The sequence below is a fragment of the Larus michahellis genome, chromosome 2, assembly GCF_964199755.1.
Source record: "Larus michahellis chromosome 2, bLarMic1.1, whole genome shotgun sequence".
Taxonomy (NCBI): domain Eukaryota; kingdom Metazoa; phylum Chordata; class Aves; order Charadriiformes; family Laridae; genus Larus; species Larus michahellis.
The window spans coordinates 127,460,714-127,480,021 of record NC_133897.1 but is presented as its reverse complement, the minus strand read 5'-3'; the positions used below and the strand labels follow the sequence as shown (position 1 = coordinate 127,480,021).

At 36.2% G+C, this 19,308-nt stretch overlaps 1 protein-coding gene across 4 annotated transcripts in view; it reads left to right on the top strand.

Annotated features, from left to right (window-relative positions):
* The window catches only part of PLAG1 (PLAG1 zinc finger), a 52,077-nt gene that overhangs the window by 1,314 nt on the left and 31,455 nt on the right, over window positions 1-19,308 (top strand). The window lies entirely within an intron of this gene.

Here is a 19,308-nt window from a genome sequence, read left to right as displayed (position 1 = left end):
GCTCCCCCTTTTCTTCCTCAAGGTAATAGAATAAAACCCGTGTCTTCCCGAGACCGTTTTAAGGTTTCAGGGAGCAAGGAGTTAATATTTATTATTTTTTTTTTTGTTGATGAATTCTTTGGAAAGGCAAAAGCCTCTTATAACTCGCCACCGACAATGAGAAAACGTGAAAATCGCTTTCAGGAGAGAGAGAGGTAGGGGGAGATGATAGTGCAGAAAGTGCATAACTTGGGGGTAATGTGGAGTGATCCTAGATAAGATAAATGCTGTATGTGCTGCTTTATAACTTCCTTTTTTAATGCTTTTTTGTACGTTTGGGGGGGGGGGGTTGGAGATGGGGGCTCCTTTCTTTTCCTCTTTTTTTTTTTTTTTCCTTTCCCTTTTTTTTTTTTTTTTCGGACCGGAATGTAATGCCTTTGTAGTGTCACTTTCCTGATCTAATTAGGATGTGTGAGGCAAAGAGTAAACCTTTCCGGTTTATAAAGTGCGTTTTCGTTGCCTTTGAATTTCAAGTTTTCCTGGTGGCTCCCTCCTCTATTTAAACTGGATTCTTAAGAGTAGTATGGGGTTGAGGTAGTGCTCCATAGGGAAAGCAGAGAGGGCTCAGGGGCAGGGCACCTCTTCTGCGGGTGGGTGCTGATTTCCCTGGCACGTTCAGTTCACCTGTTTGTCTCCTACAAAAAATGTATTCTGCAGTCTCCTCGTTTTATTTATATAAAATAATGATGCCTCATCTCGCCTCACGTTGAAGTTAATGCGAAAGTGCTGCTGATGTTGGTTCCACGTGGGATCACGGACATAGCAGGGCATTTTAAAGAGACAGCTTCTCTTTTCCTAGGGTTATCATCACCTCTGCAGCACCTCTGCCTCTGGCAGAGGGATGGTTCGTTGTTGGTTTTTTTTAATGGAGAGGTATCAAATCGGCCCTGGGCTGATAAATAAAGGCAGAATAATGGGGGGAAACGTGCAGATTCGTTTGGATCAAAGCAATTCTTTTGTGTGTAGCAGGTCTTCAGGGGAGTTTTCTTGGTGTGTTAATGAGAATGCTGTGTTTTGGAGAGCGTTTTTTGGAATGGGTGTTGCAGAAATGAAATAGTCTCAGGTTGTTTAATATTAAAAACTAGTGCTGTTTGCTAGCTGTGAATTCCCTGGGAGGAGACCTATGTGCATAGGGCAGTTTCACAGACATTTTGTAAAAGTTGTGGAGTGTGTTATTTTTGCTTTTGTTGGGGACACCTCAGTTTGTTGACAAGTACTGTAGAGCTTCTTCTATACTTCTATCTTCTGAACAGTCCCAAAAGGTTTTGAAAGTAGTGAAAATAACTGTAGGTTTTAATTGGCCAAACCAGGGGCTTTTTACAAGTACACCTTAGCTGTGTAATTATAACATCACTTGGAAGAATTGCCTCTGGCTTTGTTTAAAAAAAGAAAAAACATCCTAACTGCGGTCTAGTTTCATGTATATGTGTGCATGTGTGTGTGCATGCATGCTTTTAGCATGGGTTCTGGCTGATACAGTTTTTTGCTTAATTTTTAACTTGTAAATGTTTAACTGTAATGATGTGAAATGCTCTGCTTGTCCCTATTATCTCTTGTGTATTTTAATTTTCAGTGAAATATCCCATTAAAAAAAAACATTGCCTCTTAACATGGCAATTTGATATTTTTATGAGGAGTTAGGATGTTTCCTTTACACGTGCCTTGTTTTTGTAATCTTTGTATTTAATTCTAGATTAAAAATTGCATACAGGTATATGGTTCTCAAGCGGGAATATGGAGTACTGAACTTGTAGGGAGGCTATTTCAGCAAATGTTTTCTTTGAACTTGTGGAAGTTGAGTATCAGTTGTGATAGCCCTCTGTGTTGAATAGCATGTGTTCACAAATGATCTGTACCTTTTCTGCAAGTGTGACCAAAGAAGCTGTTGCACAGTAGTTGTTGACTAGGCTGTTCTTGTGGTTAGAGATTTTGGAAGAAAGCTTGGAGTTTTTCAGCAACTCACAGTTGTGAAAATTAAATCACGTTAACTACTCTTAGGCTAGGCAAAAATGCTCATTAAGGAAGAAAGATTAATCAGTTTGTATAAAGGAATGAAATTGAACATTTTTCCAACACTGTCTTTTATGGTTTAGAGATATCTTTTATAGTTAGCAAGAATTCATACTTCAAAGCTCCTTTCCAAATATTTCTTACACTGATCTCTTCTTTTTATTGACTGAAATAACATTATCCTGAAATGCTTAGAAATTTGATAAATTAATAGCAGTACACCATGTGTTGGTGTTCTCAGTGTACCAGGGTAGACAGATAGTAGTAGATATACAGAACTAACTTTAATAAACTAGTTAATGGTACTGAGAACAGTATTTAAGAATTCTTCAAATACTGTGTCTGTGACCATCAGTATGAAGTGTTTAATGTGTTACTGCATTTTAACCTAATTAAGAGCTTCTAAATCATTAATATTGTAATGCTGAAAATAGGTATAGGCACTGACAATAACAACATGAAAGAAGCACATGTTGTGGAGTATATTTCTTTACTTACAGTTATGTATTACAAAGTAAATTCAGTGTATCCAACCACAGTACAAAATTCAGGACATAGGCAGGAGGAAGAGGAAAGGGTGTTCTCACAGAATTTGATACCCCTCTAAACTGGGTTTAGTTTTGAGGTATAATCCAGATGGGGGTAATAATAGCAGAAGATAAATGTTGTTTAGGATTGGTTTTTACAAACTTACTTACTCTCTTTTTGTAGAAAATTGAATTCTTCTTACAGGGATGATGTGGTGTTTAATAAAAATAGAAATAACTTTCAAAGCTTCCTTACTTCTAAGAGTTAAGATAATCTTCTCTATTATATGTTGTTCCCGTTCTGTACATGATTCAGTATGATTTTTTCAAGATTTTCTAAAATTAAAACACCTGAGGAAACAAATAGTATGGGCTGTTGTTGGTAAAGTTATCCTGCTTTTTGTAGGTAAACTGGGGAGCTGTAAATGTATTAAAATCCTTCTTAGATACTTATCAATCCTATTCAATAACGTTTAAAAGTTAATAACTACAGTATGCTACAACAGTACAGCAAATAACAGGAATATAAATTGACATACATTCAGCTTCTTTTGAATGCTTAGTTCAAATGTGTCTGTTGGTGTGTACTTTTCATTTAGTAATCATCCTGAAAAATGAGTTTCCCAATGTAGAACTTTGAGATTTAAATTAAGAAACTTTTAAGAAGTTTGTGTAATTCCAAAAGGCGCTGCATACAAAGTGCAGCCACTTCTAATGGTCGTCCATCTCTGCAGCTAGTCAGTCAAAATGGTGCCCTTAAGTCTCCTCCTTTCAGGGTAGTGCATGTGTTTTAAAATTAATGGGTTAAAGAGGGCACTGCTGATATTCTAAATAAACCACTGTTTGTAACTGTTCAAGGTTGTTTTATTAAAAGTGATGTTTTATTTCAGAGTCTAAACCATAATTTTAAAAATTTTTTTATCTATAACTTCTTATATCTTTAAAACCAGTTTTCGTCAGCAAATGCCTTTTGGGAGGGTTCTTGAACAAGTTTGTCTGTTTACTAAGGGGAGATATTCTGGAAAATGTGAAATATGTTAGAGCAATTAGACCATTCTCAAATCAGTGTAGAGTTAAAAGGAGCTAGCAGCCACCACCACCAACGTGACAGAGCACTTGCTTTCAAGGAGATATTCTCCAAATATCTGCTACTAGTGAGGTTTTAGCTTGCATTGCTTCTGAAAGAAATGTACAGTATCTGTCCACTGAACTGTTAAAGCATCTTTAACCAATTACCAAATGTTTAGGTAGCCTTAAAAAAACTATTTAAAAATAATTCAAATATTAGAACAAAGTAACATTTTGTACTGAACAAATGTAAAATGTTTAAATTTCTGAAGTGTAGGGTTTTTTTTTTCATTTATCTGACCATTTTGATAATATAGAGTTGTATATTTTTCCTGCTAATCGAAAAATCACATCTAGAATTTAATTAAATTTATATTGATTTTTAAACTGTGCGAACTTGTAGCTTGAATGTAAAACATTGATTAACTCTCAATATAATCACTTATACAGCTGCCTATATTTTATTTTTAATTTTTCAAGGCATACAGTGACCCTTTATCTCAAATTTAATAGATTGCAGTTACTAATGCATTTTAAATGAACAGTTGTACACCAAACATCAAATGCAAAAAATTCTAATTGTACGCAAGTTATGAAAACCTAATACTGAACAGAACTGGTCACCATTACTGCAAGTTCAGTTTTACTTTTATTTAGATTGGCTTGTTAAAGTATTTTTTGTCTCCTTCAGTGTCAGTGTTCACCTGTTATTGTCTCATCTTAGAAGGACAAATTATCAGAAATGAATAGAATTGGAGGGGTTTTAAAATTTTTGACAAGATATAACATGCTTTTAAAAATAGTTATGTGATAACCATTATAAAGGATGGGGCCTTCTCATAGGATATATTAAAAATGTTAATATTTAAATGGACCCTGCCTGTCTTGTAAACAGTTGCTCTAGGATCATGGCATTAAAATTAAACACCTTACACAGGGTTTTGAGATGACTGCATAAGTACATATTTGACACTGAAGAGTGAAAAAGCTTATATAGTTATTCTCAAGTTGAAGGGATAAATCAGTTTGTATTATAGCCTTCTTTGGAATAACTTCTGTCCCTGTCCTACTTCAGTGTCTGTCCAGAGTGTAGAGATACCTTGTCAAATACATTAAAATACATGGCCAGAATGATGGGCTATTTTACACGTAGCCAACCCTGGCGGTTTTGATAGACTTACAAGGGGGCATGAAGAGAGTAGAATGTGGCCCAATGTCCATAATTCTATTTTATTTGTTTAAAGGAAAGGAAAAAGAAAAAAAAAAAAACAGGGCTGAACCTAGTATAAAACCAAAAAATGAGATAGATAAAACAAATGATTGTAGATGAGTGTGGCTATAATACACAGAACAGTAACTCAGAACTCCAAAGTAGAACAGCTCAAATCAGCTTTGAGAAGTCAAGTGGGAATCAGGAAAATAAAACCTAGAATTGCCATCAGATGCTATTAAGAAATAACTACGTAAAGGAACTTGGAAAAATGCAAAAAGTGTCTGTTACAGTAAACTGAATTGCTATAATCTTCTTTTGCACTTAATGTGCTAAATTCCTCTCTCAAAGGAGAATATCCCTAGAAATCAGATTAGAAAGTGTTTAAAGGGAATTATTTGTCAAAGTTGGTTTTTTTTACTGAAGGTAGGATAACTAATAATCTCTTCCATATTGCTGAAATAATAGTTTATTTGATATCATTTAACCATGCAGATTGCACAAAGACTTACATATTGTACAGGTAGTTTACCTGGTAGCCTGACACTGTGTATCACTAACTTCCATGCTAAAAGCTTTTCTTTATGGTTGTGGGTCACATTACACTTTGGAGACTGCCGAATCTGAAGTATTTCTCATGAAATAAGATTTAGATGGTTGATTTTGTCTTATGCACATTTACTGTCAATTGCCAAGTAATCAAAAAGCAAGGAGAATGTCAGAGAGCTGGTCTTCCCTCTTCATGTACTGAGTATGTATTTGTATGCCACAGGGTATCAGATTTACTAGTGCATGAGTTCTCTAAAAAGCCCTGCAAATCATCTGGTTCTGAATTAATGGTATCCCATTACACTAAATGTTTGAACAGCAGAAAGACCCTGTGTATGCAAATCAGATTTTCGTGTCCCCAGTGCATGTCCCTTCTAATAAAACTGTTTATTGTGTGGTATATGTATTTATCATGAATGTTACATTTATATGTAATATAGATACACACACGCGCATGCACATGTTAAGGAAACATCTGTCTGTTTAGGTAGAATGTCTTGTCTTTTGAATCAGTTGTGATATAGGATTTTTTTTTTTAGGAGACCTTTTTGAAGAAAAGGCAGGAAGAGAGATTCTGGTAGCTTACTATTAAATTTTAATCAAGCCTGTATAGTTAGTAATAAAACATTTACAAGTTTGTAAATGTTAAGTTTCTTCAAACTCTTACTGTCACGTGTGGAATTTTCATTTATACTAATTGTGCATTTACTACAGATGCCTACATGCAAGGCTTAATAATAATACTGTATTTATCACATGGAAGTATAGGTACAATATAAATATGTAAAAGTAGAAATTGCCTACAGCTGGTCTTATGTTTTCGTAAGATGATGCACTACAAAGGCATAAATTTATGGTGTTAGCTACCTGTTATCAGTTACTGGTGCTCATCCCCTCACAAGTACTTTAGGAAGAGTGAGCATTAAACTACAATAAAACAAATGTAAAATCCTGTCAGGGTTTTGTGCGCTGTTTAAAAGCTAAAGATAGACATTGTTCAATCTTACTTTGTTCACTGGAAGTTATTGTGGTCAATGCGTGCATAATTTGTTTCATCTAAAACACTAGGAAACTGTGAAACCACGTAGCTTAGAGAAGAGCTTAGCCATAGCTGATCACAATAAATGCCAATTAGTTTGAATCTGTAGGCTTTTTTTGCTTTGGACTTGACAGTTTTCTTTAATTCTTGTGAATACTGGGATTGTGTTTAGTCTAAACCACTTCTAATTATACTCCAGCACAAACATATAGCTTATGGCTATATTTTAATCAGTTTCAGAAAAAGTAATAAAAATATTATTGCATCTGTCAAAGGATGGTGTTGCTACATGCTATTTTAAATGGTGTTTAAGTACAGTTATAAGCATACCAGTACAATGAAATCAGCTGTATTCCTAAACAACAAAGTTACATTATTTGTTACTTAAAAAGTTAGCGAGAATCATAATATGTTAATTATCCTAATTATTCAGGCTGGGTTTAATATGTGCTTAAGTTGCTTTAAAAAGCATATATGAAATATTTATATCAAATTCATTTAATTTCTCAGTACTTGTAAAATATAATGTTTTCCCAGTTGTAATTTTAAAGGGTTTTTGTCTTAGCTGTACAAGCATACCCTTTTCTTTTGTATACAATCTTTTCTGAACCCAGCAGTTCTTTCACTTTTTTAAAACTCTTTAGTTCTCTCAAAATGAATTTGTGTCCCATTAAGTGTTGATATTGATCTTTTTTGTACTAGAGAAATTGTGCTGAGGAGTACTGTGGAATTAACTTGTGCTGATGATGCTACAAGTGTAAACATTTGGTGCAGAGTAACAAGGGAAACTTAATCATAGTGGTATTTGGATGGTGGGAATAGTCCCAAACTATGTTAAACTAGCCTACGAGGAAAAGATGTCAGCTTTTGCAGCCTTGTAGCCTTAATCAAGTATGTGGTATCACTCTTTTTCCTCAGAAATACTCAAACACACTCCTAGCATCAATTGCTGTAGAAGGCAAACAGAAATCTAGATTACACTTTCAGAAATGATAAACTATTAAATAAGTTTATTGGAAAAAAAATCTGGGTTTAGAGGTTTACCGTGTAGTATAATAGTATTTTACCTTTGAAAAGTTGACCACTTCAGAATATTTGAGAACAAGTTAAGTAAAGTCCATCTTGAGTAATACATTTTGGTTTCTAGTACATTTTTTATCTATGCATCATGTAAAACAAACTTCTTACTCTTCATTATACTTAAATATTTGTACTGAAAGGAGAGTGCATTTAAGCAGTTTTAAACTGTGTTGATTACTTGTGCAATTGATTGAAGTAGAAAAGTGCTTTAGTTTGGGGAAGGTTGAGCGTGTATTATTAATTTTTATTTTTCTGTAGTTTGCCTAATAAAAATACTGAACATCAAAGGAGACTGGATCTTTCTTCAAGCCTTGAGTGAAAAGGGAGGTGTGGTCAGGAAGGGGTTCTGATGACTTAAATCACTGCCCCTCAGTCTCTCAAAATATTTAAATCCTATGAATTTGTGGTTTCAGTCACACAGTAATGTTGCAAACTCGAAACTGATAATATATTCAGTTATCTTGAGATGAACTCCACAATTCTTCGTTAGGCAGACTGAATTCCCTAAAGGTTTTGTCTGAATAAGTACTTGAGTATTGTACTGTTTGTTCCAGTTTTCATCAGGAATCAAGCCATAGGAAGTCTCTCAAATCTGAGCAAACCCTCAAAGACTTCACGGATGCCCTGAACCTCCCTTATTCCTGTCATAGTTTTAGTTGTTAAACTGTGGTTGAAGGTCAAATAAGCCTTTCTGCGAAGCGTCCGACTTTTATCATAAAGGAGGTGGTTTGATATTTGGTGGTAGCTTTAACATGAAAGTTTTATGTAGGAAGCTTAACAAAAAAGCTTAAAGGCAGGCAGAAATTTGCTGTCAGGTTGCAAGTGCTCTGTAACTGTTATGTGAAGTAGTGCTTAAATCGCATTTGTTTCCTTGAGATAGTAAGGTTCATAGTTTGAAGAAGACAGAGCTTAACTGATTTGTTAATTCTTCCTTCCCGAACAAACATAAAAATTTACCACCACTTTTGCTGCCAGCAATGTTCTGAAGATTATTCATCCATATCTATCTATATGGATGAATATATATAGATATTTATCTTCAGTATTTTTGTAACTTAGGCCGAGATGATGATGTATTTGTATCCCGCTTATGAATGAACTGTTACTTAGCAACTTTGTAAATTCATGATGTCATTTTTTGTTTGGGGATACATCTGAGAGAGTATGTAGTCGCAAATACCTATATTCCCCTGCCTTGTGCATGGCAGAGCTCAGGCCTGAAGAGCAAGTATTCTACCTTGTTGGTTTGGGTGTTTTTAGATGGGTTCTGCGGAGATAAAAATTTATTCTTTTTTCTCCCCTCCACTTGTTGCATTCATCACTTGTTTAGCAAGTCTGTTTCTTGATATTTGTTGAGTATTTTGCAGTGGCTGGCAAAGTTATTAAATGACCTGAACTACAGAATTTGTAGATGGAACAGGGAGACTTTTTTCCTGTCTGATCTTGACCAGATTATTTGGAAGTTTCCTTGGCCTCTTCAACAGTGCTTTGCTATAAATCAAAACAAATTAAATTGAACAAACAGTCAATAAAAATGCATCTCCCAGGTTCCTCTGGCAAAGCTTACTAAAATCCAGTTGGATGCTGACAATTCTTTTCACTGTGACCTTCAAGATATTCAGCCTCTACTTCATGCTTTCCTAATATCATCATTTCCATCTATCAAATTCTAGGTAGTTCATTAGTAAACTACAGTGCTAACTGTAGAGTCTGTAATGCTGACATTTTAAGTCTGTCTCAGAATGAGAGATCTATGTTAAAGTTGAAATGCTTCTCAGGGAGCAAGGGGTATTTCCCCATCTGTTTTTTTTATTGCAAGATGCATTTGAGATTGTTTCAGGTGGCACTCATGAAAAGGGGTGATCTTTCAGGTTGTCAAGAATCAAGCTGTTCAGGGTTTTGGGTTTTTTTGGGGTTTTTTTGTTTTTTTTTTCTTATGGGTTAAAACCAGTATTTTTTTTTAGCATCATTCAGAAACTGGTGGTCATTGAGGGTGCATCATGGAACAGTAGAGTCATGTGCTTCTCAGCAGGGGATGCTGCTTAATGATGGAACTGCAATGTCCTGAATGTGGAAGGAGCAGAATTGCAGTGAAGGATTGGTGTCTTTCTACAGTGTGAACAGGGAACCGCTTTACTCTGGCTTTTACAAATAAATTAATTAATTGTTTGAAATAAGATCCTTCCTTCACTCACTGAAATTTTTATTTTTTCCTGCACTATCAAAAATGGACACTTCAGGATGATTTTTACAAGTCTGTCAACTTGAAAGGACAATTAATGTAGTCACATATGAAGTTAGAGTGTTTGAAAAGGACAAAAATCCTTTTACTAAAGATCTTTAAAAAATATCATCAGATTAGTATAGTATTTTTCTTTGCTTTAAAGACAATTAAATTTTTTTTCATCGAGTAAATAATACTTAGATGTTGTAGGAGACGGATTTAACAATAACTTGGATCTCTCAGTAAGGAAATGTGTGTTATATATTTTTGAAAATAATGCATAATCTAAATTTAGAAGAATGTAGTTTTCTTTGACAAAACCATCTGAATTTGATGAAAGCAAAAAAAAAAAAAAATATGTTGTGTCCGTGGACATCCATAACTTCTTTTTTTTTTTGAGGTAAAAAGGTTAGGTACCTAGACATGCACAGCTAATGAGAACCCTGCCATGATTATTTCTGGGAGCTGTACAAACACAAAACTCTTCCACTGCATTCAGATAGTGCATGATAAAGTGCTTTCTAAGGTTAGTGAGTTTGTTGTTTTTGTGGGTTTGAATTCAGAATCAAAAGCAATACATAGAAAAGTGATACGGTACTGACTTGGTAGCACACAGTATTTTAGTCCAGTGTTGGAAGTGTATGTTATAAAACCTGAATGTAGATGTTACATGGCTGTGGAGTTGACTTTCTAGTAATATGGATTATACCTAGGAAAACAAGTGTTTTGTTTTGTCAGAATTACCATTTCCCTCTGGTGTATTTACTTTTAATTGAATTCTGCTCTGTGATTATTTTTTTTTTGTTATTTGCACAAAATTGTGCTCATGCTTTTTCCTCCAAACAAATACAAATAGCATTATACTCCTGCTGTGATTATTATGCCTAACACCTCTGACTCAGCAGATCAAAAGTTATGTTTATTGGAAAACAGGATTAATGTTTTATACTTTTTTTTAGACTATGTAAAAATAGCTGTGTCAAAAAAAGATTATTGCTTTTAACATGCTAATCCACTAAACCATTATACATCATTCTGTAGGCAGTGTTTTTATTCCAGGCAGTGTCTTCTTACTAGAGTCCATCTGAAAGGTTTCAGGTTATCACAGAAATATATCCGTAAACTTAAATTCTTAAGGAGAGAGGCTTCTTTAATAGAATGCATAATATGTGCATTATCAAATTGCAGCCTTTTTTCCAAGATTTTTTTTATATGTCAGCATGGTTTGGCCTGCTTTAAGGCATTGTGGTTATTTGAGACAAATTGCTGATTAAAAATGGCATACGCAAAAATAGTTTCTCAGTGTGGAGGGGTACCAATTCGTAATTTTAATATAGAGTATTATATTGTAGTAGCCAAATACCTGAATGGAGTGCCCTACTGATTATGGGAAAGGTAGGGTAAAGGAGGATGAGAATTTATGCCATCTGGATTGGAGACTCCGAGATTCATCTGGATTAGTAGTTTCAATTGCTAATTTTGTCCCATGTTCCTCTGCCACTTTGTTTTCTGAAGTTGAATTTTCCTCATTCAATTTTTGCAATTGTATACTGTTGCTGTGTAAAGAGTCACGCAAACGTGGGGAGCGGCTATTCTGACTTGGCAGAAAATTCTGTAAAGTGCAAAAAATACAACCGAAAAATATAGTTCTGCCTTATCTCTTGACTTCAGAAATCTTAGATGTTACTCATAAGAGCAGTAGATATGTATGAGTCTGAAATTTGACTATAGGTTGACTGCCTCTGTGTACATCAGCGACTAGAATTTTTTAGACATTAAATACCAATACAAGGAACTTGCTTGTACTTAGTTGAATTACAGTGCAAAGTTGTCTGAAACAGCTTAACAATAACCATTTTCATTTAGTTTTACAAATGCTAATTCAGAATGGTACAACATGAGTGTAAAGTTTAGATAGTTGTTACTACTTGATACCCTATTCTGTCTAGTTACGGAGCTCTATTTAACGTTATCTGACAGATTAGAGTATTTAACTTGAAAATGTGCTGCTGCTCAACTGGTGAGCGGCGACGTTGCCTACTGTGATTTCTTACTGGCAAGAAGTCTATAAAGACCATTTTAAGGCAAGCTTGGCTGTACTTGAAACTAATAAGGGTTAGGTAAGGTGTGACACGCTGCTTTCTTCCTCAGGCACACTAAACCCTTTTGCAATTCGGGCCAAGATATTTTTGAACTGGAGAAGTATGTTTCATATAATCTAAAAGACTCCTTGGTTTTGGTGGCATTGGCCTTACACCTTGAAGTATGATTCTGTGGGGGTTTTGTTATGCTGGTAGTCTATAAACACGCATGACTAGAGCATCATACACTGTGTTGTCGGTCACTTCCATATACAACCATCTGCAAAGAACAGTGCCATCATGAGACACAGGGAGAATACGAGGAAGAATATGTGAGATAAAGTAAAATGAGACATCATAGGGCCTACATTGAGGATGCAGTGAGTCTAAAGAAGATTATCCTCATAGTGTTTTGCTGTAAGGCTGTATACTGTTTGTATGTGATATTACCTCCTACGTAGTGCCTGTAGATTCTGTTAATAAATAAAATATTTTCAACAAGGAATTTTATCTGTCAGTAGAGAGAAGTGCTGTATGGAAGTAACTGTGCCAGTCTTTATGTAAATTGTTTTTAAATAGACTGTTGAATAAGGTGGTGTTCCAAACAGTCACAGTTTAAAATCCTGATAAGGAAGGAATTGTTGTAAAGTGTTTTGCTCCAAAGCTGTATACTGAATCCTCCTGGCAGATAAGAGTTCTTAGTTCTTCCAGGGCTGGATTTTCACTGAACTATTAGATAAAGTTACCTACATTTGAAGCGATTCCTGAAGTTAGCCTAACTGGAGTGAAAACAATAATCCTGAAAACCGGTACATAAATCACTTTATGGAGTTGGGTTGTTAACTGCATTAGTAAAAAATATGTTCTTTGGCTTACTGGTTTAAATTAAAAAAAAAAAAAAATTCAAGAAAAAATCAAACCAACAAACACCTAGAGTTTTGTGTGTGATTAGTATAGGGTATTACTCAAGTTATATGTATGGGCAGTGCAGAAACAGAGAATGTCTCTAAATTCAGCAAGTGGTGTGTGTTGCTCTAAAGGCAGCAAGTGACTCATGTGACTGTCTCAGCAGCTGGGCAGCAAGATTAGAGAGCTACTACGTACACATTCCCTTACTGAGGGGTCCAAGCTATTGCTAAATGAAGTTGTATCACTGCCAACTACTGAATAACGGGCATATGAAAATATAGTAAATAAGTGTGTCATCAGGTTAGTGCAGTAGTTATTTCAGACAGTTGTTAAAGTGAAGGAAAAACCCCAGCTTTTCCAAGATTCTTATTGAAAATATTTTTGTCGTTTTTCAAAGACTCTAACTTCGTATGAGATTACACGTTAATTGTCCCTTTCAATTTGCAGATTTGCAAAAGTCATCTTGAAATGGCTGTTTCTGACACTGCAGGAACAAAAATGAGAATGTTAGTGAGTGAAGAATCTTATTCCAAAGAACTCATTTATTTGTAAAAGTACTAAAAATATGCTTGTATCATGAAGTATTTTGATTTGAACTGAAATTGGCAAAGCGTATACTTCTTGGTCACTTGCTAATTTGAAGACTTATTCATGATGTTATTCCTCATGTATTTCCTAATTGTAAGAATTTGTGAAGTTTGTTCCAAATTGTCTTTAAGTTTTCCTGGCATGCCAGTATGGATTAGTGGAATATGTATTCTTTTTTTTTTTTTTTTATGTTTCCCTAATCTAATTTTTTTTCTTCTACTCAGATACTTGCTGTTCTTAAGAGTTGCTAAACATTTGTGAATGCTTTGTCCTTTATATATATATATATATATATATATATAAAATTTACAATTACACATTGATATTTCAACTATTATTTATGGATTTAAACTCAAAAGTGTCACCCTGTCAAAGATCTCTTTAGGACTAACCTTCATAAGAACTCCTTTTGGTCTTGAGGACCAGAGGACATACGCTTTACTGTTGCAATCAAGTAAATTGATACAGAAATCAAGAAGACAGGGATATGAAGCTCCTTAGTCCTATTTTTAGTGTCAACTTTCAGACCATAATTATGTTTTAAAGATGAGAACATATTTACTGAAGAGGAGCTTTTATATTTAAAAAGCCAAGACATGTGAGATGTCAAGCCCATGATAAATTCCTTATAGCAGAAGAGGACCTGAAGAAAGTGTGTTCCTAGCCATCATCACTGTGTCCCACTGCCCTCAAAAAGATTAAACTGGTTGCTATTCTTCTTCAGGTTTTCTGGATTTCTGCTTTCTCTCTTTTCCTGTCTAGTAGTGACTTGTTTCCCATCTTGTTAGTCTCGCATGTTTATTCCAAGTTTGTGCAGTTTTCCTCAACAATGGTTTTAATTTATATCTCTTAAGAAAAAATGGAGAGCAGAAAATAAGGTTGTCCAGTCGCAAGTTGTCAGTGCATCTGAAAACTATCTTCTCAAGGTAGACTATTATTTTGATAATACTTCAAAACACCTTGTTGATCTGGCTGTTTTATTTTTGCATGTGTTTAGATTTCTTCATATCAAGCCTGTTATTGTTTAGTATTTTGAAATCTTTGATTTATAGGAAATGTTCAGTTTGGTTTTAGTTTTGATTCATCCTCCCCTGCATGTTTCATTACTACTATTTTTTTTTCAATGTACTATTTCCCCGTACGAGATTGCTTTTCTACTCTGCTTTCATTATTTTTCAGTCCCATATTACTCATCAGTTGCAAAAGAGAAATGTTTGTGTCTTTATTTCTACACCGCTTAGTCTGATGGTGCTCTGTGACATAGTAGCACTAGGAAATAGAAGGATACTTGTGTTATTGGTAAGTAGTTTATAGATAAAGCACTAGCAGCTTGTGGCTGAGGATATACCTGCAAAATATGTCAATCCTCTGACCACTTGAATGCTTCAGTGGATTCTTGTGTGCTGTTCTTAACACATTCCTTGAGATGAACCATCAGAAATGTCCCATCTGCCAACAGAGTTTCAGGTCCTGGGTCTTGCTGCCCTGTGTCGTGCCACAGCAGCTACTGGGGCTTGGGCTTCTCGCCCACCAGGGAAGAACTCTGCCGTACTGCAGGTTGTGTTGAGCTACTTCCCTTTCTTCTGTGGCATGCTCTGTTTGTTTAGAGCACCTTTTGCACAGCTGGAAGAATTATATAAATAAACAGCTGTCCTGAGAGGTTATTTGCGTGAACTTGGACTTTGGCTTGTTTGTTTGTTCCTTTCAGAATTACACCCAGAACTTCTTAGCCGCAAATTTGTGCTGCTTGACTGAACTGAAGAGGGAAGTGTCTTCTCATAGATTCTAAGAAGGAAAGCTCTTAAACTACCTCTATCCAAAAATACAATATCTTCTTTAATAAATTTCATTTCCAAATGGACAAGGAGAAAGATCAGCCAAAAAAAATCTCGTTTTTGTGCAGGATTGCCTCTTGTAAGCAGGCTTGGTTCAAGAAAGGAATAGGAAAGAGTCTTGCTTGATATAATTGTCCTCCTCCTGCTCCCTCATGACATTCTCTTCCTAGGATGGGGGATTATTGTGGTGTTTGCTTCTTAGGGCTGTTAGAAAATCATGGATATTTTGGAGGAAGTTGAGATGCTGTTTCTGATGCTATTTCTGTCCTTCTGTTGAGAGTTTTGCAGTGTTACTGTGGTGGTGTGTGCCACCTGCCCAATATCCTTTCCTTTGACAGGAAGACCGACGACTAAGAAGAAAAAATGTTTTGGGGGAAGTTGGTAGCTCTTTTATAAAAACGCTCTGCCTGTGCTCTCTGACAGCATTTCTTACGGCTAGAGTTGCATACCTTTCACCGCTTTCCTTGCGCTGGCAAGTTGGCTCAAAGTTTTAAGTTGATCAGAAGTGACTCTTCAGCTCGTCAGTATCAGATGTGATCTCGGTATTTGGTTCTTTTAAGGAGTGACAAGCTTCCCGGTGTGATGAGAGAGAATTTCAGTAGCTGCCGTTGGAAAGAGAGAAATCTTGTTTCTGGTATCCTCTGAAAAGGAAGCCTTCTGGGGTAAGCTGAAAAGTAAAGCATGGGAAGGATCGGAGCCTAGATAACTGAAGCACTCTTCTCCAGTAACTATAGATACTGTGGTCTTTCACAGGAGAGCAGTGGACAGGAAGAATGTTTGTTTCTAAGCACTGATGACCGGGTAAGAATAAATAGAACTAAAGGAGGCTTTCGGAGTTGTATTGCTTTGTTCATGTCTAAAAAAAAAAAGAAAAAAAAAGTAGCATCCATTTTTAGGATTCAGTGTACTAGAGGCTGAAAAGGAAAACACAGCAGGCATCTGTCCTTCCCCTGACAAGTTTACAGCGTTACTCGAAGTAGGAGAACTGAGACATGTGGAAAGGGAGGGGGAAAAAGCAGCTAAATTACTTGCGGTTGCAAATATGCACCCTGTTTAATTTTGTGTGTTAATTTAACAACAGTGTCTGACACTACTGTTTTTTAATAAAGTAGTTAATTCATCTGTCCCTCATGTACACATAGCCGAATTATGTTCCTCTCAGTCATTGCCATGGGCACTCCTGTGCTGTCCTCCTTTTCAGGCCGTGGATCACTGAAGGCAAATACCTGGTGGGATGCTAGTTCACAGAGCTGTATGTATCCCGCAGATGGGAGTTCACAAGCCAGTTTGCTGGCTGGAAAACTTATACATGGATCTTGACAATGGAACATATTTATGCAGAGTTCTGGTATGCTCCCTAGCACGTTTGATGTTTTGCCTCAGGCTCTGGATACTTTGAGAAATCCTGCCCTACAGCCACAGTCCATACCCTCGTGAAATACCTTGCTGCATGTATGTTGTTTCTCACTCTTGTGATGGAGAGACACTACGTGTCCAACCTGCATCATGAAACTTGTACTCCAAGCACCTTGAAACCAAAGCAGGAGAGCCTGCAGTGCATGCACAGGATAAAATGCAGAGTGAGAATGAAGTAAATGGCTCCTGTGTTTTTTTCTGAGGGTTGTTTTTTTTTTAAGAATTAAGTTCCTGTGCTATTTTTTGGGAGAACCTGTTTTGAGATTACTAGGCCGAGTTTTTCAAAACCCTTGTCTTCATAATCTGTTTAGAATGCAGGTTTCACTACCTTCCACTGCAGCTGCAGGCACTAAGTATTTCTGCAAATCACTCCTTATAGACCCATGCCAAGGACCTGGAAAGTTAATGACATCTCTGTAGCATTCAGTTTAAATGACACAGAGATCTCTAGTAGAATCTGAGTTCTCTAGGTCAGCGTTCAATTATCTGACTCAAAAGATTGGGTTCTGAATGACTAAAGGGCTTGTGGAATAAGTAATCAAGAATTTGGGTAGAGTTCACAGGAATGACAGCTCTACCTCTATCCCTGTCTGCTTTCACGTCTCCATCCCAAAGGACAGGGGTTCAAAACTCTAAGAGAAGGAAAAGTAGAAAAGTCTGCCATGATCTTTTGACGCAGACAGAACTTTTTTACATAAACCTTTATTTTTTTTGAAATGACTGTACTGTTTTGAATGAATAAAACGTGAAGAAACAAAACACTGAAGCAGACACTAACTTGTGAAATTTCAGCCCAAACAATGGCACTTTGGCAAAGCTGTAAGTTGTCTTATGTAGAGGAGTTTGTCTTGTAATGGCAAATGTTTGGCAGCACAGTGAAATGTGATCCTCCTCATTCTGCCAATAGTAAAATATGCTGGATTTGAGTTAGCATTTGTACCTACTGACAGCAGCGTCGGTTCTTGTGTAAATTAACAGAGGAATTGTCCTGCTTTCAAATCAAGAGTTGTTAGGGAACTGTTATCATGGGTTTTACCACTGACATGACAAATACCACTTTTAATCAACCTGATAAATGCTGATCAAATTCTATGTTTGCATTTTATTTAGTAAGAATAATTACACTTGTATGCATATCAAAACCAGTTGTTCTGTTTCTGACGGTGGCAAAACAAAAGGTGTGGTGAAAGGCACAGGAGCAGGGCAAGCGTGTAGGGATGGCTTTCCCAGAGTATTCTCTGACCTTCAATAATTTGCTTGTCAAAGGCTTCCTGAGCCAGACACGGTATGTTTGTATTTACTAACACTTAACTGGACTCTTTCCATGAACTTTTTCCTGTGACCTTGTGAGCCTCTGTAAACTCTTAAGTGTCTAAACACCCTGTGGCAAGGCATTCCACAGCAGAAACGTGTGAAGAGCAGGTACATTTCCTTCTTGAGCCCGTGTCCTCGTCGTGTGATTTCACATCTTCAGCTTGGAAGAGGCAGTAACCACCAGTCTGTTCAGCTTTGTCTGTCAGTCTCTAGCTACTTGATATACCTGGTATACTTGGTATACCTGCATGCTGTTCGATTCTATCTCCCTTATCTACATGTTTGTTGATTCCTTCAGAGAACTCCACTTGCTTCATAGAGCTTGATTTCCTTTTCCAAAAGTTGTGTTCCCTCTTCAACAATGTGTTTGTTGATGAGTCCCTGACTGAGCCAAATGTGTCTGTCTCTGTGAAACTATATAGATACACTTGTGAACTAGTTACATTTTTTCCCTCTATTCGCATCCCTGTCTTCTGACATGTAAACTTAAAGCCAGTGTTTTGTTGTCTAGGAACCCTTTTATTTTCTGGCCTAAACTCAATTATGGTGAGCTTATACTTACTGTTTATGCCAGCCTTGCTGTTTGTCTCATTGGTGTACTTACTAAGACCTTTTGGGTTTGTTGTTTTTTTCTTTTGTCAGATGTTTTGTTTTGCTATCCCAAATAAATCTTTTGTGAATGTATAGTACCAGACTTATACATAGCGTTCCCAGCAAGATCTTGGTTGTCCACTATAATGGTATGTGTATGTCCCTTTCTGCACTGGAAATACAGCTGATTTTTGAAATCATTATGTTTTCTTTCTTCTGAACCAGGTCTCTTTAGTGACTTTTACCAGCTGCTTATAGGATGATTATACACAAACCTTTTGCTGCTACTTCCAACTAGTGATTTGTCACTTTTCAGCAGAAACCTCTAGTCTCTAAGTGCGGTGCTCTGTCCTTTGTTGATACTTTTCATTCCCTTTGTGTCGTGGCTGTCCTTAAGATTTGTTACAGTGTTTCTTGTGCGTTGTTTCAGTATGCGCTGTACTTCTGGTACCTCCTAGTTCTGTATTTTCTACACATTTTTCTAGTGCCCACTTAAAGGCACGAAGAAATTCTAAATGAAAATGTTCACTCAAAAAAGACAGAAGACCAATCTTGGCAGAAATCCATAAATAACATCCTTCAACCTTTCAGAAAGAAATCTGTTGTCATCTCCTCTTGATCTGCAGCTTTTCCCGCCATACTATTCTTGAACTAACCCCGCTCTTCTCAGCCTGCTCAGGTGGTAGTGTATCAGATTTCTTACTGAGTGAGATGAGAACTGTTGTGCTTCCTTTGTATAAAGGCTATTTTGTCATGTTGCAGAAAAGTTGGATGTTTGACATGGTTCAACTTTTAAAAATCGTGTTACATTTTATTCGATTTTCTCTT